Source organism: Sciurus vulgaris (assembly GCF_902686455.1).
Source record: "Sciurus vulgaris genome assembly, contig: HiC_scaffold_238_arrow_ctg1, whole genome shotgun sequence".
Taxonomy (NCBI): domain Eukaryota; kingdom Metazoa; phylum Chordata; class Mammalia; order Rodentia; family Sciuridae; genus Sciurus; species Sciurus vulgaris.
Genome location: NW_027632819.1, coordinates 1,801,894 through 1,815,518, shown reverse-complemented (window position 1 = coordinate 1,815,518; position 13,625 = coordinate 1,801,894).

The window sequence follows — 13,625 nt, the reverse complement described above, 5'->3', positions numbered from 1 at the left end:
AAAATAAGTATGACACTTCACAGATAATTTTAAGATAAGATTATAATAAAAAACTATTTTCAATACTAAATGGTAATTCAGAATATATAGAAAAACACAAGTAGTGTGGGAGCCTAACAATCATTATGTACTCCAGACATGTTCTGGTAATAATAGAAAAATAGCATGTACAGTTTATAACAGAGACTTGAGTGCTAAAGTGAGAAAAGGATGTTTTGAGGAAAGTCAACACATTTCCTTATGGTAAGAATATAGGCTGAAATTCATAAAGGCGATACTAATTTAAATAGGTTTTTAGTCATTTTCTCCTAAGATATATACTCTGTGGGGGTCTTTCAGTCATGTCACACATACATGAGAAAATGGTTAACAGTCATAGGATTATGTTGGCTGTAAATCAGTTACCCACAAGTTTATCTACTCAATAAACACATAAGAGCCAATACTCTTTGAATGTGACAGTGCCTGATGGGTCTGACCACAGGAGCTCTGGCCTTTGACAACAACATTGTGTATTCCAACTCTCTTTTTTTTTTACATAGACACACAGGTAAAGGAGTGAAGATTGGGAGGAGCTTCTTCTGTGTTGAACAGGATAGGGATGGAGTTAGGGGAGACATTCTCTTAAGAGAAATAGACAGGGAACTTTTTATTTCTGCTACATAAAGATGGTTTCCCATATCTCTCCCTATTTAATATATTCCAAAATGTTTCTAAGATCTCTTTTGGGGTCTCAGATCATGATTCTGATGGAATGGCAACATGACAGTGAATAGAGTTAACATGGCTACAAATATTGTGATTGGATATTTAATTTCTCATTGTTGAGTCATATTTTCAGCCTATTAAATCAGATTCCTCATTTATCCCCATGATGGCAGGTGGAGTGTTTGGTTCAGTTGATTCTTACTCTTCTTTCTCCACTTTGACTGCTGGTTCTCCCTGGAGGTCAGAGCTGATGTCTCTGGTTCAATCTTCAACCATTTGAACCTTGGCTCCAGGTCCTCCATGCTTCATTTGCATATTCAGTTAACCAAGTAGGGCAGAATGCTCCTTGTGAAAAGACACAAATATGACCTCTTCCCTCTGCCGGGGTCCAGCCCCAGCAGGAGTCCATGGGTTCCGCACTGGTAATGGGGCGTGGGGAGACAGCGTCGGTGATGGATGGAGAATGAAAGACATAGACTCTAGTTCTGGTGCAATCATTCCCACTTTATTCTGGGGAAGGCTGGGTTTATATACATTTTTCTTCAGGCTTTGATGACAGGCTTGTGACTAATAAAATCAAAGAAGTTTCCAAAGCATAGGCAAAAATTGTTGTACTTAAAGATTGTGAGAAAACTGTAACCTTACAGATTATCCTTACTTAATCACCAGGGCTTGCCATTGATAAAATAAGCTGGTCCATATCTAGTAGCTACTGTGGGAGGTGCTTTGTGCTTAGAATTTTAAATAGGTTTAATTGATTGACTCACATACATATAACCAAATTTCTTACACACAAACTTGTTGAAACTTGCCCTTTATTTACACACAGACTTTCTTAGCACTTACTTAGACCCTCATGTATTTTACCACACAAAGACTTTCCTACCCAGAAATATTTTTTCATTCTAGTAAATATATTTCCATAGCTAGAATCTTTTATTTTTTTCTTTTTAACTGTTGCCCTCTTTTTGTTCACATTCTGGAATAATGCATGACATTTTTTAATTTAGGTAAATGATTCCATTTTAATTATATGAAATATTTTATTGTATTTACATTACTCTAATTAAAACACAGATAAAAATTTTGGATCCCTTTGTATATAGAATTGAACTGGTTAGAACTTAACTCTTAGTAAAATTATTTTTAGTGATAACACAAGACAATTTTAAAAACTTTTTATTTACCAATCTATGAAAACACCAATAATGTTCAAATATGTTACCCCATGGAATTTAAGGAGATAAGAGTACTCAATGTGATTTATCAGTTAGCAGATTAACTGTTGTACATTAATCAGATGTCTCTAGCAAAATACATCTGAGCAATTCCATACATGTCAAATCTAATTTATTTATTTTACTGTGAATACCAAGATTTTAGAAAAGTGAATTGAACAGTAATTATCATCTCTATTGTTGAAGTCCCAGGAACCATTAATACGACATGTTTTATAGACCACAACTTTTTATCAGTGTGACCACCTAGAGACTTTTGTGTTAAGTAATTTTAAAAACATTTTACTTTCATTTGCTTACACAATTTAGATTAAATTTTTTAAAATCACTTCAATTAATGGGATCTGTACCCATTTTTTAATTTTAATTTATGAGCATCTATATATCAATTTTGATATTTTGTACATGATTTTTGGATGCTCATATATGGACATACAACACAATATACATAAAACACAAAAGCAAAGATCTTGTAACTTTTTATAGGAGAATCTCCATTGTAGTGTAACAGATGTTCAAAAACTCTACTTGAATAAAAAAATAGGACAAATCAAGAGAAAGTATTGACTTAAAAAATATAGGATTTAAGAAAAATAGGAAAAGTCCTGGACAAATGACAGAGACATTAATTATTTTAGTAAAGTACCATAAATTTATTTTTTATGTTATATTAGTTGGAGTTCAGGTAAAAGACATATTTTCCCTTTTTTTTCTTGTATTTGAGACTGGCTTTCTACTAAACCTGCAGGTGTCTTCCATTTAAATTTCAGTGTAAGCCTTCACTGACATCTGTAAGGAGATAAGGGAGACATTATTTGTTCCAGGAAAATCTTGACGCTGAGGGCATATTAACCATTTCTTATTTTCAGAGCAGGTTTGGATGTCAAAGAAAATTAAGAAACTGCTTTTTATTAATTTTTTTCAAGAATAACCAGTAAAACTTGAACTCCTTTTGAAGTTAAATTATCCCTATCCATTATTGCACCCATGGTATCCAGAGGCAAAGGGTCATAAATACCCATAGGAATTATTTGTTGACCCATTTTTTGAGTTAGTACAAATTTTGAGTTGTGATTGAGGTCCAGCACTTTTGCTCCAGAGAGAAGGCCTCTCAGAGGCATTTTGAGACTGGGCCTGCACATAAGGGGACTGGGTAAGTTTGAGTAATGGCTGAGCTGGAGACAAGGACTGCTCTGGAATAGAAAGTGACATTCTCATTGTTTGGTGGGCCCAAACAATTCCAGTTTTTTATTCATGTAAGCCCAGTTTGCTCGGTTACACCTATGTGGGCATGGCACTCCTTAGTCCAATGGTGTCCCTTTCCAAAGTGAGTGCAAATCTCTAGAACATTCTTTGACTGAACTTTTTTTGATACAGCTAAAACATCATTTCATAGAATTCTCCTCCTTTAAAGGAGGCTGTATGAATTGTTTTACAGAGGCAGTCATCGCTACAAATTCTGAGCATGTTAATTAAACATCAGAACAAATACAAATGCAATCTATTATTTTCCCTTTCTTACAGTCTGGCCAAACCACTACTTTGCAAGCTTTATTAGCATGTAGAAAAGCCAATTGACTAACTAAAGTTTCAGAGGTACTCAGATCACTGATTAGACAGTTTGTTGCTTGTTATAAATGTGCTAAAAAGTCTGAAAAATTTTCTGTGGCCTCTGCCAAATTTGGATGGGGTCTAGAGTTTTCTCTCCCTGGGCAGGGAATTCTCTCCAAGCTCTTTGTGCACATTCACTTATTTGAGCATAAGTTTGAAAATAATAAGTTGATTATTGTCCCAAATCAGAAAATTTTCCTGAACCAGTAAGCATATCTAAGACAATCTGAACTCCATTCAATATATTGATTTCTACCTGACTGAACAACTGTCTACCATACTGGATTTTTATGTTAAATACAGTCCTTTGGAAAGGCAGAAGGTAGCTAGCAGGAGCCAGTCATTAAATGGTAGGGCTTCATTACTTATTTATTGTAAGAGACTAAGTATTAATGGCATGTTTGATTCATACACAGAGCATGCCAATTTTCACTTCCTTAATGGTGTAAAAGGAATAGACACATGAGTTCTTTTTGTTGCATCACAACTTTGAGAATCAGTTTGTTCAAAAATGGGGTGTAAACTGAATTTTGATAATCCCTTTTTTGCCTTATTAACAGTGGTAGAAATTCTTGATCTTGTGAGTTTAAGTCCTTTACTAGGGCCACGATGGGTCACTGGAGCAGGATCTTTCAAATATAAATCACAGGGGTGCCATATTAACTCATTTTCCTCTACATCTGAATGCCTCTCAGTCCCCTGAATAGAAGTTTTGCCCTCACCATTCAGTATCTCTTTTCAATGGGGAACTGCTCAACCACAAAAAATGTTTAAAATGTTCCCAGAAGAAAAAGAGGTCTGGGTGGAAGATTATTACTGACTCTTAGATTTAAAGCTCTTAACAGCATTTCTAAGTATCATGATTAAATCTCTTACAGTTCATAAATCAGCATCTTTGTCCAAATAAAAGTAAGTTTCTATTACAGTCCAAACTTTCTCTACATTTTCAACTGTGCTCCAAGGCATGTTAGTAGAGACACAATATACATAGAATCTCTGGCCTAGTTTTGCACAAGCATGTGAATCAAGTGATTTTTCCTCAGAAAACCACCTGAATTACTTATAAAAATTGAGCAAGATCATCCCTTTGTACATCTTGTCCCTTTTGTGTTAAGAAGGTTTTCAGGAGAGCTAAGTAATTTTATCTCTCCATAGATATTTACCCTTAAATACTGATTAGGATCTTTTCTTCCCAGGATTCTAAACTTTTGCACTCATCTCAGTCTCATACAGTCAGAGATGCAGGCAGACCTTCCTGATAAAATCTGTAGTAGAACAAAGAGACATCATATCAAAATCTCGGGGACACTATGAAAGCAGTACTTAGAGGAAGATTTATTTCATGGGGCGCATTCCAACAAAAGAAGTAAAAATCAAAAAATAAAGGATTTAAAACTACAGCTAAAGACCTGAAAAAGAAGAGCAGACCAACACCAAAAGTAGTAGACGATAAGAAATAGTTAATATCAGAGCCGAAATTAACAAAATTAAAACAAAAGAACAATCACAAAAATTAAAAAAATAAATAGTTGGTTCTTTGAAAAAATAAACAAAATTGATAAACCCTTAGTCACACTAACAAAGAGAAAGAGGGAGAAAACTCAAATTACTAAAATGTGGAATGAACAAGGAAATATCACAACAGACATGAGTGAAATACAAAACATAATTAGAAGCTATTTTGAAATATCTATATTCCAACAAAACAGAAAACCTCAAAGACATCAAAAAGTTTCTAGAGACATATGAATTACCTAAACTGAATGAGGAGGACATACACAACTTAAATAAATCAATTTCAAGTGATGAAATAGAAGAAGTCATCAAAAGCCTACCAACAAAGAAAAGTCTGGGACCAGATGGGTTCTCAGCCAACTTCTACAAAACCTTTAAAGAAGAACTCATTCCAATACTCCTCAAAGTATTCCATGAAACAGAAGAGGAGGGAACCCTCCCAAACTCATTCTATGAAGCCAATATAGCTCTGATACCTAAACCAGAGACACATCGAGGAAAGAAATTTTCTGACCAATATCCTTAATGAACATCAACGAAAAAATTCTCAACAAAATTTTAGCAAATCACACACAAAAATATATTAAAAAGAAAGTGCAGCATGATTAAGCGGGTTTTATCCCAAGGATTCAAGGTTTGTTCAACATCTGTAAATCAATAAATGTCTTTCACCATATCAACAAACTTAAAGTTAAGAATCACGTGATTATTTCAATAGAGACAGAAAAAGTGTTCAATAAAATACAACATCCCTTCATGCTCAAAACAGTAGAAAAAATTGGGGTAATGGGAACATTCCCTTACATTGTAAAGGCCATCTATGCTAAGCCCATGGCCAATATCATTCTAAATGGTTAAAAACTGAAAGCATTCCCCCGAAAAACTGGAACAAGACAGGGATGCCCTCTTTCACCACTTCTATTCAACATCATCCTTGAAACTCTAGCCAGAGAAATTAAACAAACCAAAGAAATTAAAGGGATACGAATAGGAAAAGAAGAATTCAAACAATTCCTGTTCATTGATGACATGATTACATATTTAGAAGAACCCGAAAATTCCACCAGAAAACTTTTAGAACTCATAAGTGAATTCAGTAAAGTAGCAGGTTAAATCCAATGCATTTTTATACATAAGTGATGAATCTTCAGAAAGAGAAGTTAGATGAACTACCCCATTCACAATAGCCTCGAAAAAAATAAAATATTGGGAATCGATCTCACAAAAGAGGTAAAAGACCTCTACAATGAGAACTACAGAACATTAAAGAAAGACATTACATAAAAACTTAGAGGATGGAAAGATCTCTCATGTTCTTGGATAGGCAGAATTAATATTGTCAAAATGGCCATACTATCAAAATTGCTATACAGATTCAATGCAATTCAATTAAAATCCCAATGATGTACCTTACAGAGATAGAGCCAGCAATTATGAAATTCATCTGGAAGAATAAGAAACCCAGAATAACTAAAACAATCCTTATCAAGAAGAGTGAAACAGGGGTTATCGTAATACCAGATATTCAACTCTACTACAAAGCAATAGTAACAAAAACGGCATCGTATTGGTACCAAAATAGACAGGTAGATCAATGGTACAGAATAGAGGACATGGACACAAAACCAAATAAATACAATTTTCTTATACCAGACAAAGGTGCCAAAAATATGCAATGTAGAAAAGATAGCCTCTTCAACAAATGGTGCTGGGAAAACTGGAAATCCATATGCAACAGAATGAAACTAAGCCCTTATCTCTCAAGTTGCACAAAACTCAACTCAGAATGGATCAAGGACCTCAGAATCAAACCAGACACCCTGCATTTCATAGAAGAAAAAGAAATCTTCACCTTGTTGACTTAGGATCAGACTTCCTTAACAGGACTCCCATAGCACAAAAAATAAAAGCAAGAATCAGTAACTGAGATAGATTCAAACTAAAAAGCTTTCTCTCAGCAAACGAAACTATCAGTAATGTGAAGAGAGAGCCTACAGAGTGGGAGAATATATTTGCCACTCATACTTCAGATAGAGCGCTAATTTCCAGAATCTATAAAGAACTCAAAAACTCTACACTAAGAATACAAATAATCCAATCAACAAATGGGCTAAGGAAGTGAACAGACACTTCACAGAAGATGTTCAAACAATCAACAGATATATGGAAAAATGTTCAACATCTCTTGTAATAAGAGAAATGCAAATCAAAACTACACTAAGATTCCATTTCACCCCAATTAGAATGGTGATTATCAAGAATAGAAGCAACAATAGGTGTTGGCGAGGATGTGAGAAAAAAGGTACACTCATATATTGGGGTTGCAAATTAGTGCAACCACTCTGGAAAGCAGTATGGATCTTCTTCAGAAAGGTTGGAATGGAACCACCATTTGACCCAGCTATCCCACTCCTTGGCCTATACCCAAAGGACTTAAAATCAGCATACTACAGAGATACAGCCCCATCAATGTTCATTGCTGCTCAATTCACCATAGCCAGATTGTGGAACCAACCTAGATGTCCTTCAATTGATGAATGGATAAAGAAAATTGTGGCCTATATATACAATGGAATCTTACTGTGCCATGAAGAATGATAAAATTATGGCACTTGCAGACAATTGGATTAAGTTGAACAATATGATACTAAGTGAGATAAGCTAATCTCAAAAAAGGGCAAATGATCTCGCTGATAAGCAGATGATGACATATAATGGAGGTTTGGAGGGGTTAGCATTAAGGTTAGGGTTAGCTTTAGGGTTAGGTTTAAGGAGGGTGGCAAGAAAGATGGAAGAAAAAACTGTATAGAGGGAAAAGAGTGGTGGGAGGGGTTGGGGGGAGAAAAAAATAACAGAATGAATCAAACAATATTACTCTATGTAAATTTATGATTGCACAAATGGTATGCCTTTACTCCATGTACAAACAGAGAAACAAAATGTATTCCATCTGTTTACAATAAAAAAATGACCCACTTATAAAAATAAGAACTAAATACTTATTTTTGATTATTAGATCATATCCTATTTAAATTCAATTTTCTTCATAGGGGTTTTAAATTCTGTTTTTGGAAGAGTGGAGCTATTTGAATGCAGGGTAGAAACTTGTGATGAGTGGTTATATAAATTAGAAAACTCATTGGATTGCCCAAATTTTATAGTCTGCCTTTCTCCCAGAAGTTATAACACATAGTACTTTTTTAATATATGAATTGGGAATAATTTTATGCTTTTAAACATATCAAGGAATATCCTAAGTTACATTATATGTAACACTGATCTCTTTCATGACAAATAGAGGAAAACCAGAAATAGGGAGATTTAATAACGGACACCATATTCATTTTTTTGTTTTAAAAAAAAAACAATTAGTAGATTCTTTCTTTGAATGTTTCTTTGTACTTCTCATTCATTTGTCTTAAGACACTTTCTTCTCTCATTCTCTCTTTTTATACTTTTAATCCAGTGGCACTTTACCACTGAACTATATTTCCAGTTCCTCTTTTTTATATTTTTATTTTGAGGCAAGTTGTCACTAAGGTGCTGAGGTTGCATTCAAACTTGTGATCTTTCAGACTTAGCTTCTTGGGTTGCTGTGATTATAGGTGTGGGCTACTCTACGCAGCCTAAGTTTTTTTCTTTAATAAAAGGTATGTTTACTATGAAGATTTCAAACAAAGTATGTTATTTTTTTCTGTGATTTCTTTCATTTGTCCCTTTAGTCACTTAACTATAAAACAGTGATAGTCACTGGGAATATACTTACAAGCTGGATAGTCACTGTGTTAGTGTCTGACCTCCAGAATCATATATTCAAATAAATTGTACTTTGTCAACTGAACTGTTCTGGAGTGAAAATTTAGCTCTATCTTTAAAATATTATGTATCTAACTATAGAATGTACATGAGTGTGAGTACAGGTTGTATGCATCCTTTGCATTCACTGGGCAGACAGTCCAGTTCTTAATCATAGCAACATAGGCAGCATTGTGCTAATTCTTTTTTAGACTTCATCCTTTTAGTAAGACATTCTGTTTGACTTGTCATCTTTGAAAATACTGTTTTTGTTTGTGCTGATGTCATGTCATTGATTTCACACTTTTATGTGTGACCTATTTTCCATAATTATGTCATAAAACTTAAGATAATCAATATTTAATAAATGTGCACAACTTGCAAGGTAGTTTTCATATATAATGTAGAGGCCTAGAAGTGTCGTTAATAATTTCAAGTAATTAACCTCATTAGAAAAACTTACTTCCCTGGCCTGAATCCTGTATCCCTCCATACTTCCCTACCCTCCCTACATCCTTTCCACCACTGGGCTCCTGGTCCCATTGCTCTTTCTCCCTCCCTTTCTTATTCTCACTCCACCTGGCCTTCTCCCTCTCTTGTCCTGAACAGCTCTGCTGGGCATCTGTTGGCCACCTTGTGCTGGGTCCTGCAGCCAGCCTTCTGCCCACCACATCATGATGGAGGTGCTGCAGCTAAATCCTGCAGCAAATTTGTCTTTCAGTTTTGCTGCAGTATGTGGGGGCACCAAGAGTCCAGGACAATTCCCAGGCCTCTGGTCAGGAACTTGTGGCCTTCTGGGTTCCCCAGAGCATGATCTCTCCTCTCAGGTCACCACTCTGACTCACACCATGCACTGTCTCAATGGGCTTTTCAGTAAGAATCACACAGAGATCCTGTCCTTTCACTGCTTGCTTACAGGTCTGTCTCTATTGAGGCAGGCATCTGTATCTTCTTTGTCATCAAAGTCCACTGAATTTACTAATATATGTCTTTGCATGGTTTTCTTAAGGCTTATGTACCACTACAGGGAAGAATAGATGTTTGAGTAGATCACCCAGAAAACCAGCTAGGTTATTTGAAGTAAGCAGTCATCAGAATTTCCAGTCTTTACTGGTTCAGTAACTATGCTACATCACCAACTTGCAGTGCTACAGAACATCACCAACTCCTAAGCACTGCACAGTTGTGGGGAGAATGAGGGAGTTGGGAGAGCTGCCAGCAGTCCTGCAGAGGACAAAACACATAATTGATTAGTCTTAAAAATTCCATGGAGGCCCACAAATGCCAAATATGTCTTTGATCCATTAGAATGGGTCAGCCACAGAGAAAACATTAACCAGAGGCCAAGCATAGCCCCATCCTTGATGTGTGTTACCACTGATAAGAAGATGGAAATAAAGAAGTTGAGGTTCTAGCTCAGTTGTGATTCTCCCTGGCCCCTGCTGAGGGGGATACTGTGAAAAATGATGGCTTTGTGGACATCCTGGAAAATGACTTAAAGATGATTATGTGGTTCCCCCAGGCATGGGGAGTCTCATTAGTGCTCCTTTGGTCAGGACCTTGGATTAAAAAAAGGTAAAGAACCTCCTAATGTTCAGCAAGTGCTAGTGAATCTTCTCATCTTCATCCATGCGCTGCAGTGTGATTCCATCCATTCTCAAAAGGTGGCATGAGGGCAGGGATATTCCTGTCCAAATTAAGCACAAGAAGAGTGTTATGCCCACATGAAGGGAATGGTACATCTAGGGACTTGGAAATCAACCTCAAAGTCAGTTGGGACACCAAAGTTGATGACAAAAAAGAGCTGCTCTTGGCATTGCATTCTCTTACTCTGTTTTACTTGGCAATGGCGAGATATTATTTTCTTAAAAGGATCGAGTGAATCTGAACTGTATAAAAAACTTAGTTCTTTTTCTGATGTCACTCAGTAGCCATGGTTGGTATTAAAAATCTGTCTTTCCTGTTTCATTTTATCTAAGCACAACTCTAAAGAAGTATTTTTATACTACTTCACTGAATTTTTTAGTTTCATTCTTTAATAATACTCATAGTTATTTGTACATGGTTGTAAAATGCATTTTGACTGAAATTCTTAAGTCATGCTATGTAGAATTGGGTGTAGGAGGCAGAAGTCTCACCTTGTCCATAGATATGTGTAAATTTTTTTATTTTATTTTTGTGGGTAAGGCATCAGAAAGGACTGCGGGGGCGCCTAGCACATAAAACTCATGCCAGGGAAGTGTGCCTGGCGCATAAAGACCCATGACAGAGGTTGGTAATCTTCCTCTGGAGGATGATAGCAAGGACTCGTCATAAGTTGGGTGCTGCCAAGGCCTTCCCTGGAAGACGATAGCAAGGACTCGTCGTAAGTTGAGTAAAGCTGGAGCCCCTTCCTCAGAGTGTTAATCTCTCTTCCTTTTTTGTTTTTCACCAGAACTCACAATATTACGCGGATTAATCATGTTTAATAAAGTTCTTCGGTTGAAGGATGATGGGAACACAAACAGTTCATATGAGTTAACTCAATTCCAGTAAAATAAAGTTCATTTGTTTACACAAAGCACTAATATTCCTATAGGGAATGGTGGACATTCTGAAGCAATATGTCTTGTGATGTTTTTGCTAACTTTTACAAGATTCCCAGACATCTAGTTGCATATAAGTGATTCTCTTAGCTTCAGTGATCAACATATTTATTACATCTGGTTTCTTCTGCAAAGTAATGAGCCTCCCACAGAAATACATTATATTTAGTTCAAAAGAAAAGTTTTAGTTCTTTTAGATGAAGATTTTTTACTCTGAAGATAATAACTTGGTTCTTAATAGTATGATATGATTTAACATAGCATAGACATGTAATTATAGTCATAAAAAATTAATAACAAATTACTAGAAGTTATAATTAATCTTAGCAGTAAGAAATCAAATAAAAGTTAAACTTCAAGGAAAAACAAGTAGTATACAACAACTTGCTTTTGTAAGTTTCGAGTCAAGGATACTTCATTGTGGGAAAATGTCAAGTAAGATAAGATATTACCAGATGGCGCCTGTTGGCTAAATGCCCAAATCCTTCTTCTGTTATCTATGCCCTTGAAACTCCCTCCTTTATTCTTAGTAAGTTTGTAAAGGGTATAAAAATTGCTGGTGAATTCAATAAACTTGTCAGCAACCTAACACTGACCTGAGTCTGTGTGGTTGCTGTCCATCGCCGACGCTGCGCCGCCTAATCACTCGGGGCTTTTACATTTCAGGCCATCAAGGACCCCTGGACTCTGCTGCTTGGGCTGGTCCCCGGCAGTTTGGCGCCCGAACAGGGACCTGATTGGTAAGTGTCTTATTCTTTTCTTTTCTTTTTTTCAGGCGGTTGGCAGCTAGGATACTGCCCGGGGAGCCGCGGTCCCCTCAGTAACAGAGACTGAGAAAGAAAGGGCAGGGATTGGAAAAAATGGGTAATACAGCATCTAAGGAGAGAACTTTATTTCTTGATATAGCAAAGCATTTATTAAAGAAAAGAGGTGTTACAGTAAGTTCTTCACAGTTACAAGGCCTTTGATTTTATGTTATTTGTTTTTGTGTCTGATGTCATGTTTTGTCTGTATCAAACTGAGCGCTCCTAAAATTAAAATTTAAAAATGGATCCAAATACTTTTATTCACGTGATTTAAAAGGGTTCAATTTAAGTTGGGTAAACTAATAAAAGTGAAATGTCTTCAGAAATAATTCGCAAGTCTCTAAGTAGTCAAACTAATGCAATGTTGATGTTAAACAATGTCTAATATCAATTGTTTCTAGGACTTTTCTTCAACAGGAAAGAGACAGCAAATACTGTTCAGGACACTTGTCTGATATCTTGGTTTTTGCAGAATAAGTAAATTAAATTTAACATGTATAGGACTACTCAAATGTGTTTGTAAAGACATCTGATTAATTTGCAAAGTTAAAATGCTAATTGTTAAATAACATTAAGTACTTTTAACTCCTTAAATTCCATGGGGTATCATACCTAAACATTATTGGTGTTTTCATAGGTTGGTAAACTAAAAAGTGTTTAGAATTGCTTTATGTCATTACTAAAAACAAGGTTATTAAGAGTTATGTCCTAACAGGTAAAACCCCAACCCGGAGGATAAGCGTTCCATCTGCTTCCTTATCACTGCCCCTGCTCCCCCTCCAGTTCTGCAAAGCTCCAAGGAGCTCTTAGGTTTGGATTTAGAGTTACCATCTCCCCTCTCACTGTGTTTCAGTTAGAGTACTATAAACAACAAGGTATTTTATCTTGCTAAAATGGAGTAATTTATCTAAATTCAGAAATTTCATGAGAGTTGTTTCAGAATGTGAACAAAAAGGTGTCGGCAGGAAGGAAAGAGAAAATAAAGGGTTCTGGGTATGGATATATATTTAGTAGAAGGAAAAAGGAAATGTTTTTGGGTAAGAAAGTGATTGTGTGATGACATGAGGGTCTAAGTAAGTGCTAAGAAAGTCTGTGTAAGTGAAGAGAAAGTTTGAGCAAGTTTGTGTGTAACTAAGTTGGTTACAAGTATGTGAGACAATCGGTTAAAGCTATTTAAGGTTTTTCCTAAGGTAAAATACTAATGTTCTGATATAAACTGAAGTCTAATCTATATGGTAAAATAACATGGTAAAATAACAAGGATTTGAAACACTAATTTTCTCTTAACTTTGTGTCTAGGATCTGTTCTTGGTTGTCAATAACTCTCATAACATCTGTGGTTTTTCTTTGAAATTTTCTGATTTTTA